The following is a 27,422-nucleotide window of genomic DNA, read 5'->3' on the forward strand; positions in this document are numbered from 1 at the left end:
TTCTATGCTGCCTCTTCCCCATGCACTGATAGACTGACTGCAAAACTACCACTGTAACTTGCCTGTTGGCTTATATGCACAAAAATGTGGTGTAAAACTCCAGCAAACTGGCATGCCATAAATTCATCTATGTCTGATGGATGCATAGGTAAGCATGACCAAGATGGAGAGTGAGATCAGAGAGGTTACTGGGGCCAGTGTTGCCTAAGTGTTAACTGTGGTGTCATGCTTTGTGCAGAAAATTATGACCTTTCTTTCTATAACTACATTAAGTCATAGTCATTATAGAAAACTGTTCCCTCCTCCCATCCCCATCACTTTTGCATTTTTGTGAGATGTTTTTCTTTGTCACAGATCTTCTTTCATACTTAAAAAAACATTGACCGGAAATTAAATTGACTTTTTTTTTTTTTTTTTCTTTAGATAACTGGAAATGTGATTGCCTTCAAAACCATACAGAATTTTGAGGGAGGAGGTCATAATCATATTTGCCTATCTTCCTAGGCCGTCTTTTACACATTGTTATGAGTAGGACTTGTATAAACATGGAGGGCCAACAAATTAAAGAGGAAAGACACTGAAACTTAAGAAATAAAGAGAGCTGTATAGTGTCTCGAGTAAGAGGGGAGGACAAGAAATTTCCTTCTAATCCCTTTCAGCTATTGTAAATACAGATCTCACTTGCAGCAGCACGTCAACAAATGCTGGCTGTTCTTGTCTTTAATTGCTGCTGTCACTTCAGCTCCTAGCTGCTCCCGCTGCTGAGTGCAGTCATGCAGAGGACACTCGTCCACTGACTTCTTGCTCTTCCATGTGCCCTGCTCTAGGTGGGTGCTCTTGTGCAGCTCCACATCTCTGTTGCTGCGGCTGCACAGCAGCATGGGTGTGCGGTGGTGGCTGGTGTCATCTGCTGGGCTCAGACCACTCCACTGGCTGCAAGGGCAAAGAATGTTGTCCACCAGGCACCCCTGACCCCAAAGGCTGCAGGAGAACTGTGTGTCAAGTGCAACTTCAGAAAGCCCTGCGTGTTCAGGCAGGATCTACACTTTATCCTGTATAAACAGTGGCAAAGTATTTTTTTCCACATCATCCACACAGTTCCTGCCTCTTTGCTGCTCTTCTACTCCTACCCCCACCACTGCCTTTTCTTTCTCCCCCGGGACTGGCAGAATCTCAGAGGAAATAAGTAAAGCTTTCCTAATATAGAAGCTCATCTTCTCTAAAACCACTTCTCATTCTGTTAATGGAGTTCTGGAAATGTTTCAGTTCTCTCCCTACACTAATACTTTATTCTTTTCCTCTGATAGCTGTCCAAGCACCAGTGTCATCAGTTTTCTTCGCTTTATTAGCTCGTTTTGCAAAGAAATGCACAGGCAGTCTAACAAAATAACAATAAAAAATTGGCTGGAGAGTTTTATAGCTATGTACTCTCTTTAAAAAAATAAATATGCATCTAGAGACATCTTTCTGAAGCTGTTCCTTTACTGGGGTTTTTAACATTTCACAAATACATGTGCCCTACATACAAATATCAACAGAAGACAACACAGGATTCTTATATAATTACATACATCTTTGCCCCCTTCCCATCTTACCCTGAAATATGTTTGGCCCAGGGCTCCTCTTTCAGAGCCTTTCCACCTTTGTAGATGTGACATCAGTGTTGAATATTTGCAAATCCACTCTGAAAATTTTATGTAACAAAAGCACTGAGTGCTTGCAGATCCTCCCTGTGCAAGGGAGTGCTTTTTCTGTGCCTCCCTCCCCCACAGCTCCGCTCGTTCTGGGGAGAAGCAAAGGCAGCTCAGAGCAGCGGGAGGAGAGAAGCTCTTGTTCTGCAACAAGAAAAGGGTTTCCCATAAGGGACAAAGTGTGAGGGAGCCCTGGGGGCAGAGGGACCTGTCTCACCCAGGGCTGATCCTGTGAGCAGAAGCAGAAACTGAGGGAAGAGCAGGAGTACTCTGGTCCCTTCCAGGCCCCAACCTCAAGTTGGAAGAAGGGTGGCTGAGCAGGGTGCCTTCCACCCACAAAATAGAAATGGCGGGGAGCAGGAATATGCGAAGTGGGAATGCTGGAGAAGGTGGGAAGGCAGTGGGTAGAGTTCTTCTGAAAGGAGGCATCTGAGGAGGCTCTGTCTGAACACAGAAGTATACGGGCAGCCGAGAACTGGAGCAAAGCTGCAGCTGCTCTGGGAAAGTACCAGCTATACTATGTAGTGTATTAAGCAGCCCCAGTAAGCACATGCTCAAAATACTGCATGCCAGTTTTGGAGGCATTACCACCAGCTACCTTCCTTGTGCTTAATCCTAGCTGCCCTGGGCATGCTTTCCTGTGCATCCTTCTTTAGACAAAACACATACAAAAATAGGAGCTGCCTGAGATAAGCACCACGCATGAAATAAATATTCAGGCAATTCCCTATCAAGATGGCTTCTCCCAAGTGCATAGAATGGGGAACAGGAGAAAAGCTGGCCCGGAAAGGCTTCCATTTCATACAGCCTCTTCCAGTGAAGACCAACACGGGTACAGAATCACCGGCTAAGCCAGGCTGCAGCACAGGGGCTGTTGCTGTCCTGTCCTTTGTGATTCACAAGGACAGTCACCCATCTCTTGTAGGATTCAGCCAAAACCAAAAGTGAGGACGAGAAGAAACTGGGTTTCCTACAAGCACAACTAGCTGTATGAAACACAGCTCAGGAGGGAGACAATCCTGGTAAACGTCAGCTCTGCTAGCCGCAGAAAATAGGGCTATGGATCTAGTGATAGCTGGCATATATATAAATATCTGTGTATATATTATTTGGTGTACAGATAGTGCAGGAACAGAATGAGCAAAAACCTGAGCTGAAAAGTGTTCTCTGACATGAACGCAGAATTGAGGTGCTACTTTTATGCTGCATTTTTTATTAGTGGCATCTCAAAAATATCCCTTGCAGCAAGCCTCTTTCACTTCTCCCACAGAAGCATGAAAATTAACATCAGTTAGCAACATTCTTTATTGCTTTGGAGGAAATGTTGTTCAGAGGTATCTATATATTATTTGTCTCATTTTCTTTTTCTTTCTTTCTATTTTTTTTTTTCCTTAAGGAAAACCTTTAACAAAGTCCAGCTTTCATAATGAAATTCTTTTATTTCTTTTTCAACCCAAGGCATGAATTCTTTCTTTTTCCCCTCCCAGGATTTAAGACACGCACACACCAGCAAGCAAATCACAAGACCCTTCATGCTAAGTCATTTTCCATCAAATTTCACACTGGGCATGATATGCCAGCTCAGATAAAATGCAGAAGTGAGCCACGTGGTCTGACACGTGGTTCCCAGGAGCAGACAACAATCTTGCTCTCTAGGTGACTTAGGAAGGCTTTCTGAATCCACTGGGTTCTGCCCTGTGTAAGAGTATGGCTGCACTGTTCTTGGAGATGAGGGGGGTCCACACTCGCAGGTCACAGCTGACTCCCTGTCTGCCCATTACCCCACAGGAGAAGTGCTTGAGAAGAGCCTGGACAGGTCCACAGGCCAGCAGGGGCCTGCAGCCACCTCCTCTCGCCTCACCATCCTAAGCACCACTCCTTTCAACCCCACAAACACACCTCCAGGTGCACACACCTTGCAGCCAGCACCCAAGGGAAGGCACAGCTGGGTCCCAAGCTTCTGCAGCTCCTTTGTTGCTCACCAGGAGCCCAGGCCACCACCCAGGCCTGTCTGCCTGGGTCTACATGCAGGAGACAACCAGGTGTTCTCCCCTGCCGCCATATAGATGTAGCTTATGCAATCCCATATGGGAGTTAGCTTTGACCCAAACAAGAACCTAACCAGGTGAAGGCCAATTCCTGTGAAAATATCCTATGCTGCTGCTTGGTCTGTGGTCCAAATTACTCAAGGTCAGTTTTTATTTAACCATGCTTTCTCCTAGGATTTTTTCCCTCCAATATTAAAGGACACAGTTAGATAACAAAGCATGTGTAGCTTGTTTTCTTGGGTCGTTTCTCAGCTTGTTCCGCAGTTTTCACTGCCCCTTTGGACTTCAGCGGTGGGGTGGCTGCCAGGTTTCCACAGAGATGTGAAACAAATTCTATGTAATAAAATATCATCTCTACATAATTTAAAGCCCAAATGTACACGGTGACAGTTTTATGTTTGAATAATACGAAAATCCAAGATATTGGATGTGAATATAATTTAGGATCGAGACCAACAAGTATTTCTGTGCCCTGGAATCCAGTTAAAATACACCGTTGCACATACTGTTTCAGTGGTGAAGTATTGCTTGCCTCAGGTTGCTGCAGGGTAGAGCTTTATTTTCCTAACCCATGATTTAGTGCTTTCCACCCCCTGTAAAGGGTAACAAACAATGCCCTCTGTGTGAGCCTCCTTGGCCTAGGGAACAACGAGGAGATGGCTGCAGTGGGGAGAGGGGAAAGGGGAGAAGAGAGGGGAAAAAAGGGATGTCTGCAGTGTGCGAGTGCAGCCACAGCTTGTCTTCTTGGAAGAGCTGAAGACGAGGTGTTGGGACAGAACCCCAGTCAGACTGTGGTGGTGGAGCTCCACTGGTTTCGAAGGAATCGAGGCAGCCTGGACCAGCTGAGGGGTTGGCTGCAGTTTTGCATTTGGTGCCCAGCTTTGTACGAGCTGGGGAGGTTTGAAACTGTACTCCTCACGTACCACGGAGGGGCTGTGGGAGTGATGTTTGCTTTGGCAGGGAAGCCTGTTAGTGCAGACCCAGCAGGTTTCGCAGTGAAAGGCTCTATTCTGCTCTGCGTGATGGCAACTTCTGTAAAGAGAGCAATTGCATTCAGAGATACAGCTTAACCCACATCCTTGTTTAATGTACAGGTCCTTGCACAGCATGGACCTAGAAGCAAATTCGTGTCGATACTCTCGTCACTGTTTTCATCCCTAAATGTCCCATGTTTCCCTGCAGGGCAAAGGCTTCACAGTTTCTCCTGGAAACCTATTCCCGACACTCTATGCACTCATCAGCAGAGAGGGTCCGTGTACAAAGCTGGTTAACTGACATATTTGCAGTACCTGCCTCCACAGGCTTTGGGATTAGGAAAAAGGAGCTGCTGCACTTCCTCTATTCTCCCTGTGCCATAAGGGTGCCACAGAAGTTTCCCCAGCTGGGCACCTTCTAGCACGAACAAGCTCCTAAGAGGGGGCTTGTGCTAAACTTCATGTATTTCTGGCATGCTTTCTGAAATTAGTTTTCTTTTTCCCTCCTATTCTCTTCTCTTTAGCTGTGATACCTGCTCTGGTTCTGCCTGGTTAGAAAGATGATCTTCTCCCAGCATGTGAAAGGAAGAAGTAGCTGGAAAGAAAAAGTTGAACTAAGTAACAGAATTGTCTCTTCTCAGGCAGTCCAGGGCAAAATCTTTCAAGCAAAGCAAGAAGGCTCAAATATGAGAGATACAGCAGAAGGTCTCCCATACAAAAGCCATGTCCTTTCAATGAGTAGTGGGGCAAAGGGCAGATACACAGATATGGCAACTGATTTCTGATACAAAAACTAGAGGACATGAAAAAAAGAATAGTGGGCAACAGGTATAAAATAGGCAGAGATGCTGCACTGTTCAAATTGTAGGGTCTTCCTCAGTTTGATTGCAGTGTTGTCAAGACCAAAAAAATGATTAGCAAAAACATTAAAGGGAAAGGGCTCCGATATTGAGAGTCAATCTCTGAACTATAGGATCTTGGAGAACAGGGAACAACTGAAGGAAAATAATCACATTTTGTTTGTCCTGCTATTATGCTTTCCCATAAGTCTCTATTTGCTAGTCATTTTCACTGGTAGGATGTAAGGCTGGTAGGCTTTGGTCTGATGCAGTACATGCAGTTTTATCTATGAAAATGCATCTAGTTGATGCACACCTAATATGATAGAGCCTTTGCGCACACTCAGTTCAATGTTCAGAGGCCTGTTCCATCATTGCTACAGCTAAAATCATTCCTTGTTAGCTTCTTCTCACCTCAGGGCATGCTGAAGTTCCTCATCTGACTGCAGCTTGTGGCAAAACTCCAAAGACAGCCTTTCCCCACTAGCAAAAAGGGTCATGTCAATATGGACAAAGAATGCACAGTCATCATATTTGGGAATGGATTCTAATCACTAAATGACTGCGCTGTTTACTTCTGATGGTACGTTATCTCTCTTCCAATGTGATTAGAACAGATCCTGGAAATCTCAACTCAGAACATGTGTCTATTGTCTTGTGCAGGCATTTCAAACTGCTGCAGTACCTTCAGTTTGCTTCAGGCTGGTAAATGGTAATTCCATTTCAACTGGCAATATTTTAACTTGAGCAAGACTCTGGGCTCTCAGTTAGAAATAACTTATCCTCAAAGGAGTTGCTTTATTCAAGTTAGCAGTTACGTCACAGCACACTACACCATGATACTGAAATGGCGTGTTTTGAGTTTCTCAGGATGTTGGGGATGTGACTACTATTTGCCATTTAAAGGCTATGCTAGCAGTGCATTCGGTTCTTTGATAGGAAAAGCTTTGCAGTTCTGTCTTACAAGTCTTACATTTTAACAAATGCAGAGCAGATGCCACAACTTACTATTCGGTTTCTTCTGAATTATAGAGTATATGTCATTATGTCAAGTCTGCTTGTTAGGAATAATTGGAAATACCTCACCGTTATCTGTCTGGAATAAATGTCTTGTGCTCTGAATGCCCTGGTGTCAGCTAAGGAATATATTAATATTGAACATATGAACTTATTCATTCCCCACCAAACAAGGATTTATGATCTGTGAGTATTAAACAGTAGAACGGATCATTCATCACAACAAGCTGATTATAAGCATTAATAGGAAAATGGGGCAGCATAGACCCTGTCACCCATCCTCACTTCAAACACTCCAGCGGTGAGTAGCTGTAACACCTTCTGCCTTCCAGAGCTACTCTAGGGATTGCTCAGTGGAGCAGCAATAGTATATTTACCATCAGAGTGCAAGTTATGTGTGTCTCTCCCACTACCTACCTCTTTTACATCAGTTCCCTGGTTCTGGATACATAGTACAAAGCAGATGCTATTATAATCCCAGTTCACTGTGTTTGAACTGGCAAGGATCTGTGTGATGTCTGAACTATGGAGATGTTACTCTAGTTTTTCGGGGAATCTGTCTGATGGTTCCTGAAGATTTTGGGGGCAAGGAAGGAAAACTATTAATTTCAGGGAGTTTTATGCAATTGGCTTCAGTGGGATCTTCAGATATTACCAAAGTACAGCTTTTCTATTCATACTACTGCACAAAGAAGCATTAGATTTATTTCATGGATCTCAGCTGTATGTCGAGGTATGTTTTATTTAACGCATTTGCTTCCTTCACCCTTTTGTTCTCCTTATTACTAACTGATAATCATAAAGCTCTTTTTTGTAGTTGATGGCAGGTTTGAGGACTTTGTAGACCTCAGTGCAGACATCTATACAGATTTCTAAGCTGGTATGGAGACCATTGCTCCATTGGCTCTGATATTATGCTCAAAAATAATCTGATCATATTGATTTGGCTATGTATTTGTTGAATATAAATTACATTCCTAGCTGCCATTGTAATTTCTGGTTACTTCATGAATGCTATGTGCCCAGCTACCCCTGTTAGATTTGATATTGGAAGTAAAAAAGCCAGGGCCTATCTCTGAGAGAGAAGTCATTAAGAAGAGAGACAAAGATGTCTTATGGAAAAACTCTCAAAGATCGGGAAGACATTTTGATGTGTTTGTTATGCAAATCAACAAACCCCATTCTGGGATTTCAGTAATTCCTTGGATCTTGCAGAGTCTGGTGTTTGACATTGCCACTTGCTTAAACAGATCTGTAGCAAATTCAGGCTTCAAGCCATCTTTTGCTTGTTTGTGGTTTTGTTTAGGTTCTCATGGCTTTACATGTATAAAATAAAGTGCATGAGCATGGTTTGAGCGTGAGAATTCTTAGATGGGATGTCTAGATGTGGATAAGTTTGCAAAGATTTTACTTTCCTGAGTAAAATCCAGCCAATCTAATTTAATTTGGTCAAATTGGATCTGATCTCATTTCCACTTACGATAACAGGGGCCAATCCACCACTTCAGTTGACAAAACCTTGTACTGTGGCTGGGATTAGTATATTCAGGTGAATACCAAAGTTCACATTTCAGCTTGACTTTCTAATCATTTCATAAGTACCTCTAAAATCGTGATGCAGTTTTCCAAAGACCTTCTTCCCTGAAGATAATGAAATATTTCAATGAGTTTTATTTGGAAGCAGAGGAAGAAAAGATGCATGTCTTGCATGGTAACTGTCAGAGAAAATGGAAATTTTACATTGGGATGAACACAGATTTAATTGGGAGACATGAGAGGAGGTGGAGTAGTGAGAAAAGAGAGAGACATCTATGCGTACTGGGAAATAAAAGAACATGCTGTATTAACCAGTACTGCTGTGAGAGATGTAGGATAATGAAAAAGTTAATGTTACCTTAATGCTCCTGGCCTTTTCTTTTTTAAATAAATTGCCATCTCATATGATGTCTCAGTCTCTTCACACCTTTTCCCATTACAGAATTAAATAACAAATTAGCTGTCTTCTTAGGAAGAAATGTGCCAAAACACATACTAAATCCACGAATAAAACTATGAGACACCAGTCTTCCTCTTACTTTAATCTAGATATCTGTTATTTTTTATACTTTGAACTTGCTATCTTTGCCTAGATGACATTGTTTTCTGGAACAGCTTGGATTTGTGCACATTACAAGATGTCTTAAGCTAATTCTTCTTCTTTTTCCTTCTAGTTTTATTTTATCTCACTACTGCTCAAAATTACAGCCATCTCAAGGTAGTATTTCCAGAATGTTTAAAATAGAAGTAAAAAACAGGTACTAATTTAAGATCCTGCAGCTACCATATTCTTTCAGCTTTCCATTTCAGTTTTCATCTGTTCTCTTTTTAATTTCAAAAGAATGTGCCAAAATCCAGAGACAAGGAAAAGAAAACTTGCTGTAATAGAAAGGAGAACCAATTCTGTGCCTTCTATTCTCTTTGATTGCCTTCTGGTTGCTTACAACACTACTGTTGCGCTGCATGTCTGTCCTTCTGTCCATTCTTATCCTGTTGTGCTGTTCGTCCCAACAGCAAACTTCATAGGTGAACCCCCTGTAGATCAACATAGATCACACAGATCATCGTTCGAGCTAATTTGGGTTATCTTCCTTTCCTTCTGATGCAGTTTTGTTGTTTGACTACGCACGTGTTGATTTCCTTAGAAACAGAAATTGATGGGTATGGTCTACCACATGTTTACATTGACTTTTGAGATTTTTGGATTCAGTCCTCTCTCTCCAAAGTACAGACGCAAAAGCAATATGCTGCCTCTCCCTTGTTGGTTCTAGAGTGTTCCATGTAGTGTTGCAAATTGAGTCCACGCCTTGCACGCAGCATTCAGAAAGTTGCTGAATGTTGCTTCTGTGCTGTACATTTATTGACTGAAACATTTCAGTTGTTGCTTTTCACGCTGGTAATTTTAGAGCGCAGATGCCTAGCATGTTTACTCACATACCAGGGCTCACATTTAATGAGCAAAATGTCAAGTATATTGTTATCCACCATAAAAACTGTGAAAAATATACTTGCCATCTGCAGTATGCCTTCTGCTTCAGCCTAAAAGACTTTTACAAGCAACTACATGAAATTAACATTAAAGTCAATATTTATAAATGGAACCACCTCTAAGGGGCCGGATCTTCTCCCCTCCCACACCCCTGTTCCTACTGGAGTTAATGAGCTGGAGAGGAGGATGGCTACAGGAAGCGGAGCTGCCTCTCTTGGCTCCTGCAGTCAGCCAGAAGAATCTCACAGTGCTAAGGAAGCAGCAGAAAAAGAAGGATGGCACTAAATGGCACTGACAGCAGCTAGGGGCCAGATCCTGAGCTGATGTCAGTTGGCATAACTTCATCAGCTTCACTGAGGTGACGCAGCAAACGTAAATCAGCAGGGCTCTGCTGACTTACATAGCCCAGTGCTTGATTTATGCCAGCTGAGGATCAAGGCCTAAATAACAGTCGTGAAATAGTTGGTGGATAGAACATCTGAAACCAGGACTTGACAGACTGCCATGAAACAATACAGCATTTTCCAAGACAATATTTCCACTGAATGTTCCCCACTCTTCTCTGGGGCAAGAGCTGGCCATTTCTCCATCTTTTTATGTTGCTGAGGACAGTGGAGATCTCATCTTTTGCTAGAGCCCCTAGGTTCTCCTGGAAGAATAATACCAATTAATAATACTAAAACAGCCCTCCCCAAACAGTCTATGAGCCTTTATTTTTGGTCTCGCAAAGCCTTTCATCCCATTACATTTAATGCATTGCAGCATTGAGATCTTACCACGTTTTGGAAAAAATAAAATAAAATGGTGTTATCCACTCCTGTTATCCAAACACCCAGGAGTAGCTGAAATTTCAGCCTGATCTTTATGGAGCAGAGCTGATGAACAGGAAGCAGAACGTACTCCCTTGACCAGCAGAGCAAAGATAACTTGGCCACTTGTTTCAGCTTCTTTTGGAAGCTGCCCATGCACCCTCAGCTCCACTAAGCTCATCTGAACCACCGTCCAGCACAGACATGGAGGGAGCTGGTCACTCCCACAGCTGGAAGCTAATGAAACAGAGAAAGATGGCATCATCATATATTCAATTGCCTTGCCTTGTTCCTCACACACAGAACAAGAGGATCAGAGGTAAAATTGCTGCAGTAATTAATTAGTAAACACAGCATAAATATTTATTGAGGAAACTCCAGGTCAAATGGATTTTAAAATTTTTATTTAGAGTTGTTTAGATGTAAACATATATTTTTAATTGGGCTTTAAAAAGGGCACTCACATGTTTCCTTTTGAGCATTTCTAATGTAATCATTGCTTGGGCAATTAGGCCACTCGCTAAGCCACAAATCTTATCTTTCACACTGGTGAGTCATAAATAAGGACTGATTCACAAATAGACCAGACAGACAAATGGTGGCAGAAAGGAAATAAGTTTGGCAGTGAATATATTTAGGCTGGAAATTAAAAGGTGGCTGTAGACTACCTGAGGAGTGCAGTTCTAATGCAGCTCTCTAAATTGGAAGAATTGTGAGGAGAGATGTAACTTAAACTGCTTTATCATTCAGCTTGATTAGCTCATGGAAGGGATTGTACACTAAGCAGGAGTCTTTCTTAAGACTGAACTGGATGATCGAAGTCCTTGAGTGCTCAGTGCCTCTGCCTGACACAACTACCTGCAATAACAGGGTTAGTGGCCTGATTACCCAAATGATCCCAACCTGTTCTGTTGTTATCGCTGGCCCTTAGGTCTCTCACAGACCAGGGGAAGTTTGAGCAAATATAGCCATGCCATTGTCACATAAGACTCTATTTACACAGAATCTAGTGCTTGCATTGTGAGCTTGAAGCAGTATGGCTGCATTGCAAAACTCTCCTGTTAGAGAAAGTGAGAACAGCTTCACTTGTTATGATTGCATTTGAGGTCAAGTGTATTCAATTATGGGGTGCTCCTAATAAGATGGAGATGGGCTAATAGCTCTACCAGCTAATGAAATGCTTCCACTACCTGATCAGTGCAATGACTTTCTGGTGTGTGATCAGAGAACCCGGAAGGTGTTATAGTACAAATAATGGGGATTTAGGATGTTGGGCTAGGATTTACTGTGCTCTGTTCCTTTTCAAGGTGAAAAGGAGACTTGGATTTTTGCTAATTTTTGAAGACAATTTTCTTCCTTTATGTGGGTAATTGTATGGGAAATTGGTAATCACAGCCTGAACCTCTGATTAATCAGCTGAGGCAAGTGTTGGGTCAGCTGTGGGAGCACAGGTGAGAATAATTTAGCTGTGCTCCCGGAAGGGTTGGAGCTCGACTCCACCTCCTCTAAGACCTCATTTAAGGGCTGACCCCCACTGAGGCAGCATCTCTTGGAGATTGCTCCTTAGTGAAGACTGCCTCAGTTTCTCTGGTCAAGGCATCAACACTGGTGAGTTTTCCTTTACATATAACCTTTGTATGTTTACCATCATCTTTGTTAACATCTTTATATTAGCCACCCTTACAGTAATTTTTTGAACTCTGAAGCAGCAAGAAGCATAGGCTGGAAGGTTGGCTGAGGCAGCGAATGCTTTCTCTTAAATGAACAAAATCCTCTGTAGAAGCATAAGTTTAACTGTATTCTCCAGTTCTATATATTAGTTCTGTTATACAGCATCAGCCACATCTTTAAGTGTGTTTTTTGCTTTGCTGTGGCATGTTATGACCCATAAATACCATTTTCAATCCATCCCTAGAGGACAGATACATAGTCTGTGCCCTATAGGCCATATCAGTTTTGTTTTGTTTTTTTTTTTACTAGAACATCCAGACATAGCCTGCTCCATGTTTTTCCCTTTTCTTCACACCCCTTTGGACTCTTCCCTACTGTACAATGCAGGTACTGGTATTGCTATCCATGCCTGGTTATATAGCAGGAATGGATATGATGTGATGTTGAAGCTATATAGCCATGCATGAGACTAAACATCATCTGTATCATCTTACAACAAGGACCGCGTTCCCTAGGCAGTGCTCTATGCATCTGAGTGAAAGGATCTTTTAATTGCAGGTATCAGGGCTATCTGCCTGTTATGACCACAGTGTTCAGTACTAGGATTTTAGGATAAGTTACTGCTTGCTTTCTGCAAGCACATAATTAGGTAGTGTTTTACTGTCTTGGAGGAATATTCTATTTCTTTCCATTTCTAAATGTTTGGTCAGTTCATATGTGGCAACAGAAAGGTGCTCTACTTTGTTACCTCACTGTGTGGAAAGGTTTTATGTATACAAAAAATATAAAGACCTCAACATATTTCCCTTCATTTTCCTAGAAATTAAGGATAATTAACTAACTAGTGTGTAAGCAGTTAAAATAAAAACTGACTTTTAAGTATGCAGCATGTTGCAGAGTTTAGAGATGAAGAAATCAACTTGAGTGCGAGTTGAACTTGCACTTTAGCCTCACTGTACCCAGCATTGCATTCTAGTGTATAATACAGCCTGCTTTCTGGCAATGCAGCATGTCAGGACACGAATGTCAGCCACTGAAATACACTCACATTAAGCCAAATTCTATGAAGTAAAGCACTTTTTATTATTATTATTACATATATTTATTCTTTGCTTACTTAACTTTCTGAAATGATGGTAGGAAAAAAGGGATATGCCGCTCCAGAAATGTGCATATTTTTCTTCTTCGTAGGTGATTTGGCATTCATTCCTTTTCTTTCCTCACCTACCTGCTAAAGATCATTATTTAAGGATTTCTATTTTGGAAGAGTCAGCTTTCAAACATCTCTGAGAAATCACGCTACCAGAAGTGCGAAATAAAGTATTTGTGAGCTGAATCCCCACTTCTAATCTAATTGGCATTGCAAGCTTTGCAAATCATGCAGTGTGTTTTACACAGCGTACCCCTGATGGTCCTGAAGACAGTGCTTAGCTGATAAATGTTTTTGTAGCTCTGCTGCTGGTATAAAGCAGCTCAAGATCTTCTGCTGCAGATATGCACTTTAATTTACAATGGAGTACTCTGCTGTGTACCCAATGTTGTTCCTGTTTGAGGGGTTTGCTTTTGACTTCACTACATATGGAATAAGGTCTCAGAAACATGCGGGATTTTTCCCAGTCTCAAACTAAGTTGTACCATGTCGGCACGTTCCCTGTATCCAGCTGTACTGCAGGATGTAATACATAGCTGGTATTCACCTCTGAGATGTCAGTTCCTGCTTTAAACAACTGCTTAACTCATCTAAGACGAGCACTGTGTGGGCAAGCAGTCTCAGAAGCACTCAGGCTCACCTCACGGGGTGCTGATAGCACAGGGCAGCGGTGAGCAGTTTGGGGTCCTGCCATGTACTGCCTTCTGTGAGCTGAGAAAGCTGCTTCTGGCAATGGCTTTCTCTCTAACTATCATCCATTGATTTCTTATGTTTGATCTCTGCACGTCAAACTTGTGGTAGAATGCTGGGATTTTGGAGATGCTGAGGGCTTCTCTTCAAATAGAGAATGTGATCTGTTGGTAAAGTGGGGGTGTGGGAATGATGTAAACTTGACTTCCACGTGCATCATTCACTCCACAAGCTAAGGCAGAGAAATCCTCCTCAGTGTGCTATCAGGGTACAAGAAAGTCATTTGTAACTGTTTGCAAAAAGCAGCAGGTTTCTTAGATCAATGCCACTACTGAAGTACAAAGTAATAGTACTTCGAGAGGAGGAAGAGGATTGCCTTTTGAGTTACCATCTGCTCCTGGCCTGATTCCAATGGCTTCATGGTGAGTAATCTGAAGGCAATTTTTTAGAATCAATTTTGTATCACATTTTCACAATATGACATATGTAGCTCTAGGTCTTAAAGGGCAAGGAACGCTCCACCAGTAGCTTGCTCCCACTGTAAAAGTAAATCCTCTAAATTAGAGGATAGTCGTTAGTAAGATTCATTGATTTGCTCTAAATATCCTTGCTGTGTCCTCACTCCATTGTGGTTTACAGAATGAAAGTCTATTTTTTTTTTCTTTCTTTCTTTTTCTTTTTTTTTTTTTAATATGGCATTTTCTAAATGATCTCATCCCTGAGGCATGGGTGAAATAAAGGTCAGTACAAATGCTTCCCAAACAATAACCAGTGTAAGAGGATCACCAAATCTTGAGGGGGGAGGAGGGAGAACCTACAAAGCGATCAATGTAAGACCAGAAACGTCATTTGTCATCGTAGAGCAGAGGCTGTTTGGAACAGAACTCACGCCTTTGTAGTGGGCAAGTGCTCAGACAGAAGTCAAATTCCTACTTCAAAGCAGCCCTTCGCAGTGAGCCCTGATCCTGTTCAGGCCTGATAGTTAGCCATCCGGTGGCATATCTGTGCATATATGTCCATGAGAAAGTGTATCTTGAAAGATGCTTTGTTGAAGAGAAGGCCTAGTAGGTGAAACTGTCATGAAATACTTTTCCACAAGGATTCAGTTCACTTTCCCTAATCTTTTCAAGGTCTAAATGGTTTATGGTATTAGGCAGAAGTGCATCTTTACATGACTAAATTTAGAAAAATAGAATACATAGTTATATTATGGGCCATGGCTAACAAGCTTGCCTGCCCCCAAACTTCCAGCTACAGATGTGAGAACTTCCTGGGGAGCACTGGGATCTCCTCTCAGCTGCAGCAGTGGGTCCTGCAGAAGCTCTGGCAAGGCTCCCTCAGACATCTCACTGCCTGTCATCCTTCTTGGACCTAAATGCACTGCTGAAGAGGAACATCTGGGCTACTGTGTTGTGCCATGTCTTTGTTTTTCTGCTTCACAACTGATAAAGAATCAGAAGAAAACAATTAGGAGCAACTTGACCTCCATAAGTTTAATTGACCTTAATAAGATTAATTATATCCTTTGATAGGCAAATCCTTAAATTTTCCTTCCCAAGGATGTTACAAATCACGCTAAAAACATATGCAGATTCTTGCATATTTCTGACAATCAGGGAAAGGACATCTTTTGACAAAGAACAACCTTTGTAATTTGAGGGGAGATCTGCATTATGTCAGGATAGCAGCTACAAGGCAGTCCTTTCTGTTTCAAGAGATCTACTAACAAAGGATGTATATGACGAGGAACAATTTGTCCTCCAAGTTTTCCTCTACAATAAAGATACAGTGATTGCCTGCTTCTGGACATACAATCTGAAGTGCGAGTCTCTCCTGTCCTGGAAGGCTGTGCTAAGCCTCGGGGTCATTCATATTCATGCTCTCCCTTTGGCTGATTAAATATGTTTTTTTTTTTTAATACAAAAGGGGATCATTTGAGAATGACTTCCTGCTCCTCTCATATAGTCCAATAAATAGGCAAGATTTGTAGAAGATGTTAAATTGCTGCAGGCACAACTTGCATGCTAATGTAAGTTCTCAATGCTTTGCGTAAGCAATCTGCCCACTGCTTGCCATGGGTGGAGCAGGGGAATCTCCTGCTGCCAGGTGACTTGTGAGAAAGGTTTGGCTTAATTGGTTAAGGAGAGTTTGTGAGGGATTACAACTTTATGACAAGGGATTAATATAGATGATAATAATACAGTGCCAGTTTCTTTTGGTTCGGGGAATATTTTGTAATCTCTTGTGCCAGGAAAGCAAAATGTGACTTCCTTTGGAACTGCAGCCTAAGTACAAGAAGTCACGAATTTGAAAGTTCAGTTAGGAAATTCCTCTTGGCTTAAATGTGCGTTGCAACCCTGAAATTATGGGCGTCCTTGAAAATTCAAGAGAGAAGAATACAAAGATTTCTATTCCGTAAGTAACTCTCAATTTTCTACCAGATATGAGTAAGAGACATTACTTGTGTACGTTTCTAATGTGTACACTGGAGTACCTTCCAGTTCTTTACAAAAGGGGCACACGCTGCTGTGTGCCAGGCAGCCTGGTAGATTGATCAGGGATGTGAGCAGACACTGACATTCCCTAGGGGAGCGCCTTGCCTAGCTGACCCTGCTCTCTCCTTGTGGGTCAGCTTAAGAGAAGTAGCTCACAAACCCACCTGTCACAGCGAGATGAATCCATTCCTTGCTCATTCACAAAGCACACGACAGTGGGCACTGTGCAAGGTTTGATGTCCCCACAGAGGGCAGTGAATTGAACTGACACTCAGGTGTCGGTTTTTTGCTCATTTAGATGCACATGATGGAAATGCTTTCTAATCTGTGCATGGACTTGCACTGGAGCATGGGGTGAGATGGGAGCTGGCTGATGTGGAGCCTGGTGGTGCCTACAGGACTCAGGGAGAACCAGGTTGGGCCTCAGCTCTGCAGGCCGTACACATCAGCAAAAGGTACCCAGCACTGTGGGGTGTGCAGTACGGGCACATCTGAATTTGGAGGGTGTTGCAGTGTGCGCACAGCTTGGTGCACAAACCGAGGGAGGATCTGGTCTGGGTCCAGTACAGCTGGATTGCTGTGTCCCTTCTCTTAGCTTGGTAAAATCTACCTCTTTGTAATCCTTTCCTGTTTACATTTCTGTAACGTTTCTGGTTCTCAGATGGCACTAGCTAGAAGCCCCCGCTATGGGAATGGTGAAAATACGCTCCTCATACCTTCAGCGTGCAGGACAAGTTATGGCAGTGAAGTTTAGATTTTTTTTTTGTCTTTATTCTTATTTCCCCCTCCAGGAACCAAGAAAAGACTTGAGATGAAATTGTGGTCATGCTGAGCTCACCGAGAGCTGTGTCACTGACTTCAGTGTGGCTGGATTTCATTCTGAGTCACAGCACTCGTTGTGTTCTCTCCTCCTCGGTGGCAAAGCTGTGAATGAGTATGGCATGTTTTGAATTAATCCCAATTTCTCTTGTCAAAAATGAGAATATATAGTATAGCTTGAACTGAATCTCCTCCTATCACAGTATAATCTTGAATTTTTCTTCCCATCTAGTGTTATCTGGCATCCCGGTTGAAAAATTATGCATCTGGAAAGCAGCTGACTTTGATTTGGAAAAAGAGAAATACTTCTGACATATCATTTCACTTAACATCTTTGATGTCCAAACGTACTCAGCTTTCTAGATCAGAACTGAGAGAATACAGCAATATATAGTCATTAACATTGAATTAGGCAGTGTGTTAATTGTCAGCTAGCACTGGGAACAGATGTGCTTTTGCAGAACGGTGGGCTAAGTGCATTCGTGTTGTTTTTTTTAATACGGCTTCTGTCTGGATCATCAATCTCTCTTAGAATTCCCTTCTCCTTTCTACCACCTTGTGTAACTGCTCTATTTTGTACAGCCAAGAAAGAGCACATATCTTTCACTGGAGCTCACAACTCCATCTCAAATTACAAAATGTCCCTGACTATTCAGCCTTTTGAAAAAGCCGTAAATAGAGATATAACTTACCTAGCAACAAAAAGTAGATCTCCATAATACAGCCTATGAACACAGTGAGTTTATTCAGTTATGGTTCTGCCGTAGCTCTTATTTTCCTGTTGTTAATCTTTTAAAGAAAAGACTACAGGAAAAAAAGCCTTTTCTATTCTCAAGTGGCGTTAAGAAATCCTGCTGATAACTGGGCAGGAAACAAATTATCTAAACTTCTGAAACCAACGTACTCGATAGAGTTTTGGCTGGGCCAGGTGAAAACAGAACGGAATAAATATGAGGTTTTGAAAATGTCACTTTTTTGTTGTTAAGCACTGAATATCCTTTAGCTCAATACAGCAATACTTTGTGAATGGTTTTTATAAACATGTATTGGGGGGTTTTCTTCCTGAGCATTTTCCTTTCCCTTTTCAGCTTTCAACCTCCAGCGCATAGTAATAAAAGAAGTACAATGGGAATGAAAGATGTAGACAGGAAGGAAGGAGAATGTGTCTTTTCCATATCTTAACATTAAAGAGGCTTTTATTTATTTTATTTATTTTTATTTTTTTTTCTGGAGAGCTTTTAAAAGTATTTGAAGCATTTGCTTCATCTGTCGTAAAAGCAACAGACGTATTAATTTTAAGTTGGTTTTGTTCCAGATTCAACCTCGTTGAAAATTCTGATGCGTTAGAAGATTTCCTGCCTATTTAAGGTGAAAAGCCTCCTCTTTGACAAAAGAAACCTATTAGCATTTGAAAGGTTGGTCAGCATTTTTGCTTACATACCTACCAGGTAATAATGACCACGCTGACCCTTTTTTTGATCGCTGAAGGCTTTTATGAAAGCACTGATACTAGTTAAAGATGATGCTCAGTGCTGACTTTCATATAATGCTTTCATGAAAGTGCCTTTGAGAATGAAAGCAGTGGCCAGATTCTGATCTCTCTTCTTCAGATCTTACACTATTGGATTTTCGTTTCCTAAATCAACGTGATAGAAAAGAAAATTATGCTTGTTCTCAGATTATGCATGAAATCAGGCTATTTCTAAAGAAAACATTGTATCTGTTAGAGAATTTTTGTAATTCAATTTAATAAGTTAAAATGACCTCCTTCTCTAGTGGAGCTAGCTGAATTGCAAAGCTCAGTGTCCTTTGGATATGTTCCAGGAAGGAAAGTCACCCTGCAGAGTTTAAGTCTCAGCGCAAAGCAAACTAAGTCCACTGTACTTGAACTTTAACTGCATTTGTCATTAGGTCTCTGGTCCTAAATATGCATAGATAGAGAAAGCCAGTATTTGGCTTGTGTTTTGGACTTGTTTCCAAAGCCTTAACACATGAGAAACTTAATATAAGTTTTCCGACAAGTAAACATGGCAAAGAGGACCTTTCCCATTCTTTCCTGATGTTTCAAGAGTAACAAGTAGTAGAATGCATGGAGAAGCTCAGCCATAGTGCAGGCTCTGCACTGAGCAGTCATGTGGCACCCAGGCCTTCTCCAGCTTCCAGGGGCTTTCAGCCCCATCCCCTTTTGCCCTCGCTTCATGAGTAGGGCAGGGGGTCTCCAGAATGCTGCATTCTCTATGCCGCCTGTGCAGCCAGACATCTCTACCCACTGCCTTAATTACTGCACAGGAAGAGACAGGAAGATGGGACAAACTCACCTGGCACTGATCCCCTCTCTGGTGACCAGTGGCAGAACTTAAGGGAACATCAGGACCCTGCAACAGGGGAGGGTCACTCTGGTGTTAGAAAATGGCTCTTCACCAGAAGCTGATCGGCCACTGGATCAGGCTCCCCAGGACAATGGCCATGGCAGCAAGCTGCTGCAATTCAAGAAGCACCTGGAAATACTTTCAGCCATACGGTCTGATATTTGGGTGATGCTGTGTGGAGACAGGAGTTGGAGTCAGTGATCTTTATGGGTCCCTTCCAACTCAGGGTATTCTGTGATTCTATAAAAATTCCCCTATGCAGAAGCCTGGAAGGCAACACGGCACCTACGCTAACATTTCTGCTTACTTTTTTGACTGCCCTTGAGTAGAAATAATGTTTGCACAGTCGCAGAGTGTTATTGACATCATTGTTTCTTGCGGAAAATCACAATTCTTAGAGCTAAATGTTGGTTTTTCAGGTCCTTATTTTCACAATATGGCGTGCTGTAGGATCTTTCGAAAACATGTTAGTTAAGTGAAAAGAAGACAGCTGCCATAGGTGTGTCCTTTGTGGCCATGGGAAGGATGTACTGCCACTTTGACCTTTAACAGGTGTAGTGGTGCTGTTTTTGATAAACAATTTTATGGCAGCACAGTTTTGTCTTGAACGACACAGCTGTAGTCTAGGAAACTAAACATATCTTCCCTAGTGTTGTTGTTTGTCAGAGGAACATTTTCAATGCTCACATATCTCTGTATTTTTAACCCACCACAAAATGAAAAAGTCTGTATGGCGACGGCTTCACGGTCTCTTGGTTTGTGCGTATCAGAAAGAAATTAAAACACAGACACGTGCTCAATAGTAACTCAATTGAACGTAACGTTTTATCATTGTCAAAAGCATCGGTGGAGGAATCCATCAACTCTTCAGATTTCCATACAAGTCAATTTGCTGTCTTCAGAACGTAACGCTAATGGCACTCAGTGTACACACTGTAATCCTTTAAAATAATGTGCATGGCAAACGGATATGCTCTCGTGCATTAATAATTTAAAAGTTAATTTTAGGTACTTACTCAATACGATTAACTGATGGATCAGCAGTCTTCTCCAGAGGCACGGTCGAGCACGCTTAAAGGAAGAGCATGCTGGAAGGCCGCCAGGGGCTGCCTGTGGGATGGTTCCAAAACACCTGAGCTCTACCCTTCTGGTCTTGCTCCAGCATGGGATGTAGTGTGTGCTTTCCTAACAGCAGGCTGTGGTGTTAAGGTTTCATATATGAAGTGCTTGTCAGGCCAAGGTATCAGAATTTTGGGAAGGAAGAGGTATATTTGGAGGACGGGAGCTCCTGAGTGCAGCACTGAGGCACCTGGATGATGGACTGTCTGTTTGACTGATGGCTGCACCAGTGTAGCTGTGCAGTGCCTCTCCTTCCATGCACCTTTTTTGGAGGACTCCCCATATTGCCAAGCTGAAGGGTAATCCTCTGGGATGGAATAATTGATGACAACAAAGCATATCAGTGTTGTTATGTGGCTATAGGATGTGCCAAGGCAAAGAGCATTGAACTATATGCAACAGAGGTGAGCATTGAAGTCTTTGGCCATGCCCATGGCAGGAGAGAAGCACAAACTGGTGATGGGGAAGTCCATGGCAAAGACACTGTCCAAGTCCAACATGTACCGCTTATACTTTGTATGTGATGGAATCTAGTGTGAGCACGAGCATGTGTGGCCACGATGCCAGGTATGCAGGTCCTGGTACCAGACAGGTTGGAGGTGACTCCATCTTCAGAGCATAAGCAGTATCTGGTGGAAAGTCAAGGCAGGCCGAGGTGGCAGCGGGATGACAGAGGCGACCTGGGGCCAGGACACGGCAGTAGTATGGGATGGAATAGATGCCAACACTGTGTGGACATCTGGGAGGTGGCCAAAGGCAGAGAGCGGTGCCAGGCTTGGCCAGTGATTGACTGGTGTGATGTGTGTGAGGAAATGGAGCGGTATAGAGCTGTCAGCAGGAGAGCTAGCAGGAGGAAGAGCTGAAAACATGGGGTTGGGGAGAGAGGGCTGGTAGAAAAACCATTCTCTGAAGTGCAGTGAGGTACAGCTAAGGAGGAAGGCAGAATGAGAGCAAGGGAGGTGATGCACTTCCAAACACACACACCGGGATGAGGAGCTCAGCCCCGCGCTGCCATCGGGATGCGTCTGTGTGACTTTGGGGGAAATACGCGGAGGTTCCTCCCGATTCCCCTCGGTTCCTTCCATAGTGCCGGCCGCTCGGCAGGAGGGAATACTCTGCTCGGGGAGCAGCTCGGGTTGCGCTGAGGTTCGCGATGCTCTGAGGGAAGTGCCCAACTTTGCTCTCATAGGAGCTTTCTCTGGGTCCCGGACCGCTCGGAGCTCCGACGGGGCTCGGAAATGATACCCAAGGAGCGCGCACTGAGCGCAGCCGGCAGCAGCAGCCCGGAGCGCGGCCGGCAGCGGGTCGGTCGCGGCGCTGCGCGGTACGGATAAGAGCTCCGGCAGCCCATCCTCGGGCCGCCGAGACAGGTTGGAGGGGGGAAGGCGAGCACAGGGCGCGCAGATCGAGGTCCAAGAAAGAGTCCCCGGACAGCCCCTCACTCGCAGATGCCCCGGGGCGTCCCTTCGGCTCCCGCAAAGGACTCCCGCGCTACCTGTGCGCGTGCTTTCGTTCGAGGCCCTCCGGCCCCGACCCTCAGCGCCGAAGGGGCGCTGCGGCGGGTCGTGCTCCCGACCCCTGCCCTCGGCGGCGGCACCGCGGCGGCGGGGCGCGGGCCGGGGCTGCGGCTGCGTGCGGCGGGGGCGGGCGCGGGGCGGGGCGGGGAGGGGCGGGGCGCCGGCGGGAGTCAGCTGGGCGCGGGGCGAGCGCGCGGCGGCGACGGGGCGCCGTTAGTAGAGGGAGCGGTGGCGGCAGCAGCGGCGCGGGTAGAAGTTTTTCCCCGCAGAGCCATCCCGCAGCCCGGGGCCGCCTTAGGTAGGCGCGGAAGTCCCCGTGCGGTGCCGGGTGTGTTTTTGGTTTTATGTTTTTAATTTTAATACGTTATTTTTTTTTGTTGTTGTTGCTTTCTAAGATTTTTTTTTTTCTTTTTAATTTTGTTGTAAGTTTTGCTTTCCGAAACGCGTGTTCTTGTGGGAGCCCCGGCGCCACGAAGACCACCCCCATCCCCGCCGCAGCCGCGCACGACCCCTTCCTCCGAGCCCCGGAACTCGGCGGGCCGCGGGCGGGCGGGTGCTGGCCGGCAGCCCTGCAGGTAAGGGCCGGGGGAGCTGGGGGGCGGCGCCGGGGCCGCGGAGCGGCTTTGCCTGCTCTTCGGCGGTAGAGGCCGGGGCAGGAGGAGGAGGAGGAGGAGGAGGAGGAGGAGGAGGGGAGCAGACTTCCTTTTCCTGGGGCCGCCGGCGCCCCTCGCCGAGCCCCGTGCCCGCGAGCAGCGGCCCGAGCCGGGCTCGGCGTGGGGCGCGCTGCGGACCTGTCCCGGTAACTCGTGGCCGCGCTGCCCGCGGCGTGCTGCCCGCTGCCGGCGCACGGCGGCTGAGGGGGGCCCTTGGAGCCTTCCGAGCACGCGGCTCTCCCCTCGCGTAACTGCGGGAGCGCCGCTGTGGCATCTCTGTAAGCGCAGTTTGCAGTTAATGGGTTTGGCAGGCGAACTCGTGCAGAATCCTCCTGCCCACTTGTGCTGCTGAAGTGCCAGCGCCCCCGCCCCCCTTTTTCCCTGCTCTCCTTTGAAGCCTCGCATAACTCCGTACTGCCAGCGGGACGGAAAGTGCTGATTCAGCAGCCCCGGAGCCCTGCTCCATCTGAAGTGGTGGTCTGCCGAACGCGTTCCTATTTGTCGAAGCGGGAACATGTGCCGCTGGTGTGTCAGAGCGGCACTGATGGGGTTTGCTCAAACAGCCCCGAGAACGTGGCTTACTTTTCCTTAGGAAAGAGTGAATTTGAGGAGGGAAGGGGGCGAACAACCGGCATTGAGGTGGCGGGATGTGGGAAGCCACTACATTTGGATGGAGTGTGATGCCCCGTAAAGGTGCCGAGCAGTTCCTTGCTTTAACAAAGACTTGGTGGGGCGTACAGCAGTGATGCCCTAATGCTCCAGCTCGATCTATTCCTGCGTCCGGAGGCTCATTGTACTTAGAGCACCAGAAAAGGTATGGAGAAGGGCAGCGAGGCTAATCCTGGGATTAAATGGAGTGAGTTATGAGGGCAGGTTAAAAAACCAACAACAACAACAAAAAACACAAATCAAACATATGGAGATTAGAAAACCTGCGTGGAAAAGGGAAATGTGCTGGAAACTTGATGTGACGGCTCTGGCTGTGCTTACCAGCCCTCCAGGCACTGGGAGGGTGCCGGGCTGGCAGCGTGCTGCTCTGTCCGAAGGGCTCACTTAACGGCACTGCGCGAGAACAGAGCTTTGCAGGAGCTCCTCTGGCTGGCTTTGCGTGGTTACGTGCTGATACTGAGGTCTGGCTTTCTCTGAACCAGAACGCTTTAAAATTCTATGCAGCGCAGAGCAAACAATAAAGCCTAGAGAGCGGTGTTTGGTAGCCTTGTTCCAAGTGGTAAATGGACAGAGCGGTGGACCCTGTTGCTTCATGCAGTGGTTGTTTTACCACGTTATACTCTGATTTATTTTCTTTGCTTGGACTTTTATTTGTTCTTAAAGTAGGTCTTGTTTGCCCTGGCTACCTGTTAAAGATCTTGTGGTACTTCATGGCTTTCCTTGGTTTTGTTAATCGAAATATCCCCTCCCTTACTGCTGTGTGAGTTGGCTTTCATCCTTAGATATATCCGCACCTGGGTTTCAGTAGTGTACTTCTATATGTTTTTATTGTATAGTCCGAAAGTGCTGCCTAAATGCAAACGGATCTGTTTCGTAGCTCTGCTTAAGACTATACTGTGTGCTTTGTGAATAAAACAAACATTTGCAACTCTCTATCTTGCGAGTACCTAAATGGCTCTGACTCTTAGCAAGAACTGTCACAAAGGTTTTTGGAGATCCTTGGTTGTGTTCTCAGCAGCACTCTGGGTATAAATGGGCTAAAAGTATCTTGATCTCTTTGCCAAAGGGATTCTTCTGACGTGGGGAGTTCCCAGCTGGCAGAGGAAAAGCATAGTTGGGTCATGTGCCATTTCTGCCAGCAACAGGAGAGTATTGTGCTGGGAGCTTGTGTTCTGACAGTACTAAACTAGTAGATGGCCCTCTAGACAGCAAGGCATGGGCAGCTTATCCCTGCACACACAGCTGTGGAGTTGAGTGGACTCCTGCACAGTGTGGCATGGGAGGGGACAGTGCTGTCACATCCCTTCTCCCTGCTGTTGTATCCCTATCTGTGCCACAGGCATAGAGGTTTACAGGGATGTGTGAAATGAGGACGGGTTTGTAGGCAGGTCTCTTTCTTAAACCAAAGAGCTTTCTTGTGGGAGGTGGAGTGTGGGGGAAATATACTCAAGGACTTTTTTTCAGAGGCAGAGTAGTGCTGGAAGCTTGGGAGGCAGCATGCGTTTTTGGGATGCGCCTAAGTACTTGGTTAGGTACAAATTTCAGTGGTTACAGCAAACAGTGTATGGGGGAAAAACCTTGCCAGTTTCTGCATGGTATACTGTGGAAGCCTGAGATTTGGGCTGATTTCAGGTAAAAATTGTTGGGGATGGTAGTTCTGCTGTATTTCTGGGCCTTCGTATTCTAAATCTCTATGTGAACTTTGTTAGTGGGCAACAGAAGTGCTTTTCTTCATTTTAAGCCCAAAATTCGGTAAGAGCTAGGACTGAGGAAGTCCACTTGTCTTTGGGTTTGTCTTGTGATTCTTTTCCTTTGTTGAACACATCGTGAGCTTTGACAAAACTGTTCTTGTCAGCAGTGTTTGTAAGGGTTCTTATATATTGAATGTACTGGTGAGGGTTCCCGGGGCTGTGTTCCTTGCATGTGCCCACCAAGGCTGCTGTTTTCTCAGATGGAAAAGGTAACTCCTGAGACCTCTGCTTCTGTCAAACTCGCATGAAATTTGGCCAAATGGCTTGTTTACAGGGCGATTGCATAAGCCTCCTACTGTAGGAAAGCAGGCTAAGAAGGAAGGATTGTTTTTCTTGGAACCGTGACCTGCTCCTGGACATGTCCAAAACGTAACAGTTGTGGCTCTTTACCTGGGGAAATCTAGGAATGGAGATCTTTTTCCTGAAAGGTGAAACTGAAATCTCTTTAGGAATTATGAGGTTGACAGGCATTCCTTCTGTGAGTATTGAACCTTACTTATCCTCACACTGCCTGCTGGTCAGGAGAGCTCTTAACAGCCTAAACCAGGCCGTGGCAAAGTAGTCTTGTTTGCCACCATTGTTCTCCCAAACCAGTGGCTATTATAACAAGTAATAATTGTTAAGTAAACAGATGCCACATTACTACCTTTCTTTCTGTATACTTGCTGAAGTACACTTCTGAACTTGTCCTATGCCACGTCTTTCCAATTCTCGTGCCGTCTGTTGAACTGGATGATCTTCTTGGATAACAGTTTTCCTACTAGCCCAGTATGAGATCTATCTTGTGTTGTGGGTATGGGGAGAACTATCCAAAGGAGCCAGAATCCACTGTGGGTACAGTATAAAAGGAACTTGGTGATCAGGGCGGTGCATCCTGTCTTCAAGCAGGCTTGAACTCTTCAGTGACTGAAGTAAGCAGAACAGCCTGACTTTGAGATCTGATTGGATATATCCTACAAAGCCCTTTGCTGTCACGCCTTTTTTCCCCTTTGGCACTGTCTTTTCAGTGTATATTTGATGTTAGAGACAGACAGGTGCTACATTTTTCACAGAAGTGCGTTCATTTGGAACTGGTGGTGGTTGTAGTTTGTAGCAGCTTTTGGACTCATGATGCATGTATTGCCTAAAAACTCATTCCCCTTTTTGCTTTCCTAGGATGGATCAGTTTCACAAAGCCCACATAAGCACAGCTGTTAGGATGGAAATTCAACCCTGAGTTTAGAGTAGTGTCAGTGTGAACTGTTCTTTCCTGTTCTCTGTAAAAGTCTTGTTGCATTGCCTGACCACCTCTGGTTAAGAACTTGTTTCTGACACCTTACCTTCTGCTTTTTCCTTGGGCCCTGTTGCAGTCACCAGGGAGCTGTTCCCCATGTGGAGCTGCAGGCTGCCATGAGGTCTCCTCTCAGCTTCTCTGCTTTGGGCTGAGCAAACCCAGAGCACTCCACTGCACCTTATTTGTTATACCCTCTAGATCCCTCACCAACTTTGTAACTCTTCTTTGGATACTCTCTAATAGTTCGATGTCCTTATATTGTGTCACCCAAACCTTTCTGCAGTGGTGGAGGTGAGGCCATGCAGTGCAGAGCAGAGGGGACAGTCCCTCACCTTGCTCATGGGCTGTGCTGGATTTGGTGCACCCCAGGGTACGGTTGGCCCTTGGGGCTGCCAGGGCACTCTGCTGACACAACTTGCCATCAGAGTTTCAGTGAGATCTTACTGTAGCCTTTCAATACTTTAAGAAAGCTTATACGACGGTCCCTCCCCATCTGTGAGGGTGGTGGGACAGAGGAACAGGATGCCTGAAAATGTCATTGATGCGTCATCTCTGGAAGTGCCTAAGATAACCTTGGGTGGGGGCTTTGAGCATCCTGATCTGTTGGAATGTCTTTGGTGGTAAGGGACTTGGACTAGCTGATCTTTAAAGATCCTTTCCAACCCAATCCTTTCTACTATTCTATGGCTTCAACTGGTGAAGAGCCACTGACATCAGTGAGCCTGAGAACTTGTTGGAAGACATTCTTACTACAGTGAGTCACTCTCTGTTAGGAGAAAAGGGAAGCTGTGTGGATTCTTGAGGTTTTTGCAAGTAAAGGACTCACAATGGAAAGATGAACTG

General features: G+C 44.7%; 1 protein-coding gene across 5 annotated transcripts in view; it reads left to right on the plus strand.

Annotated features, from left to right (window-relative positions):
- Positions 1-22,409: 22,409 nt before the first annotated feature.
- The window catches only part of GRB10 (growth factor receptor bound protein 10), a 137,782-nt gene continuing 132,769 nt past the window's right edge, over positions 22,410-27,422 (plus strand). The window contains exons 1-2 of one of the 5 annotated variants that reach the window (XM_072329960.1): positions 22,410-22,531; positions 22,661-22,808. The gene's annotated coding sequence lies outside the window, so the exon portion shown is untranslated. Of the gene's footprint in view, positions 22,809-27,422 lie in introns of all 5 variants that reach the window. The other 4 variants (XM_072329962.1, XM_072329961.1, XM_072329959.1 and 1 more) reach the window with 4 other exon arrangements.

This window comes from Excalfactoria chinensis, chromosome 2, assembly GCF_039878825.1.
Source record: "Excalfactoria chinensis isolate bCotChi1 chromosome 2, bCotChi1.hap2, whole genome shotgun sequence".
Classification (NCBI taxonomy): Eukaryota; Metazoa; Chordata; class Aves; order Galliformes; family Phasianidae; genus Excalfactoria; species Excalfactoria chinensis.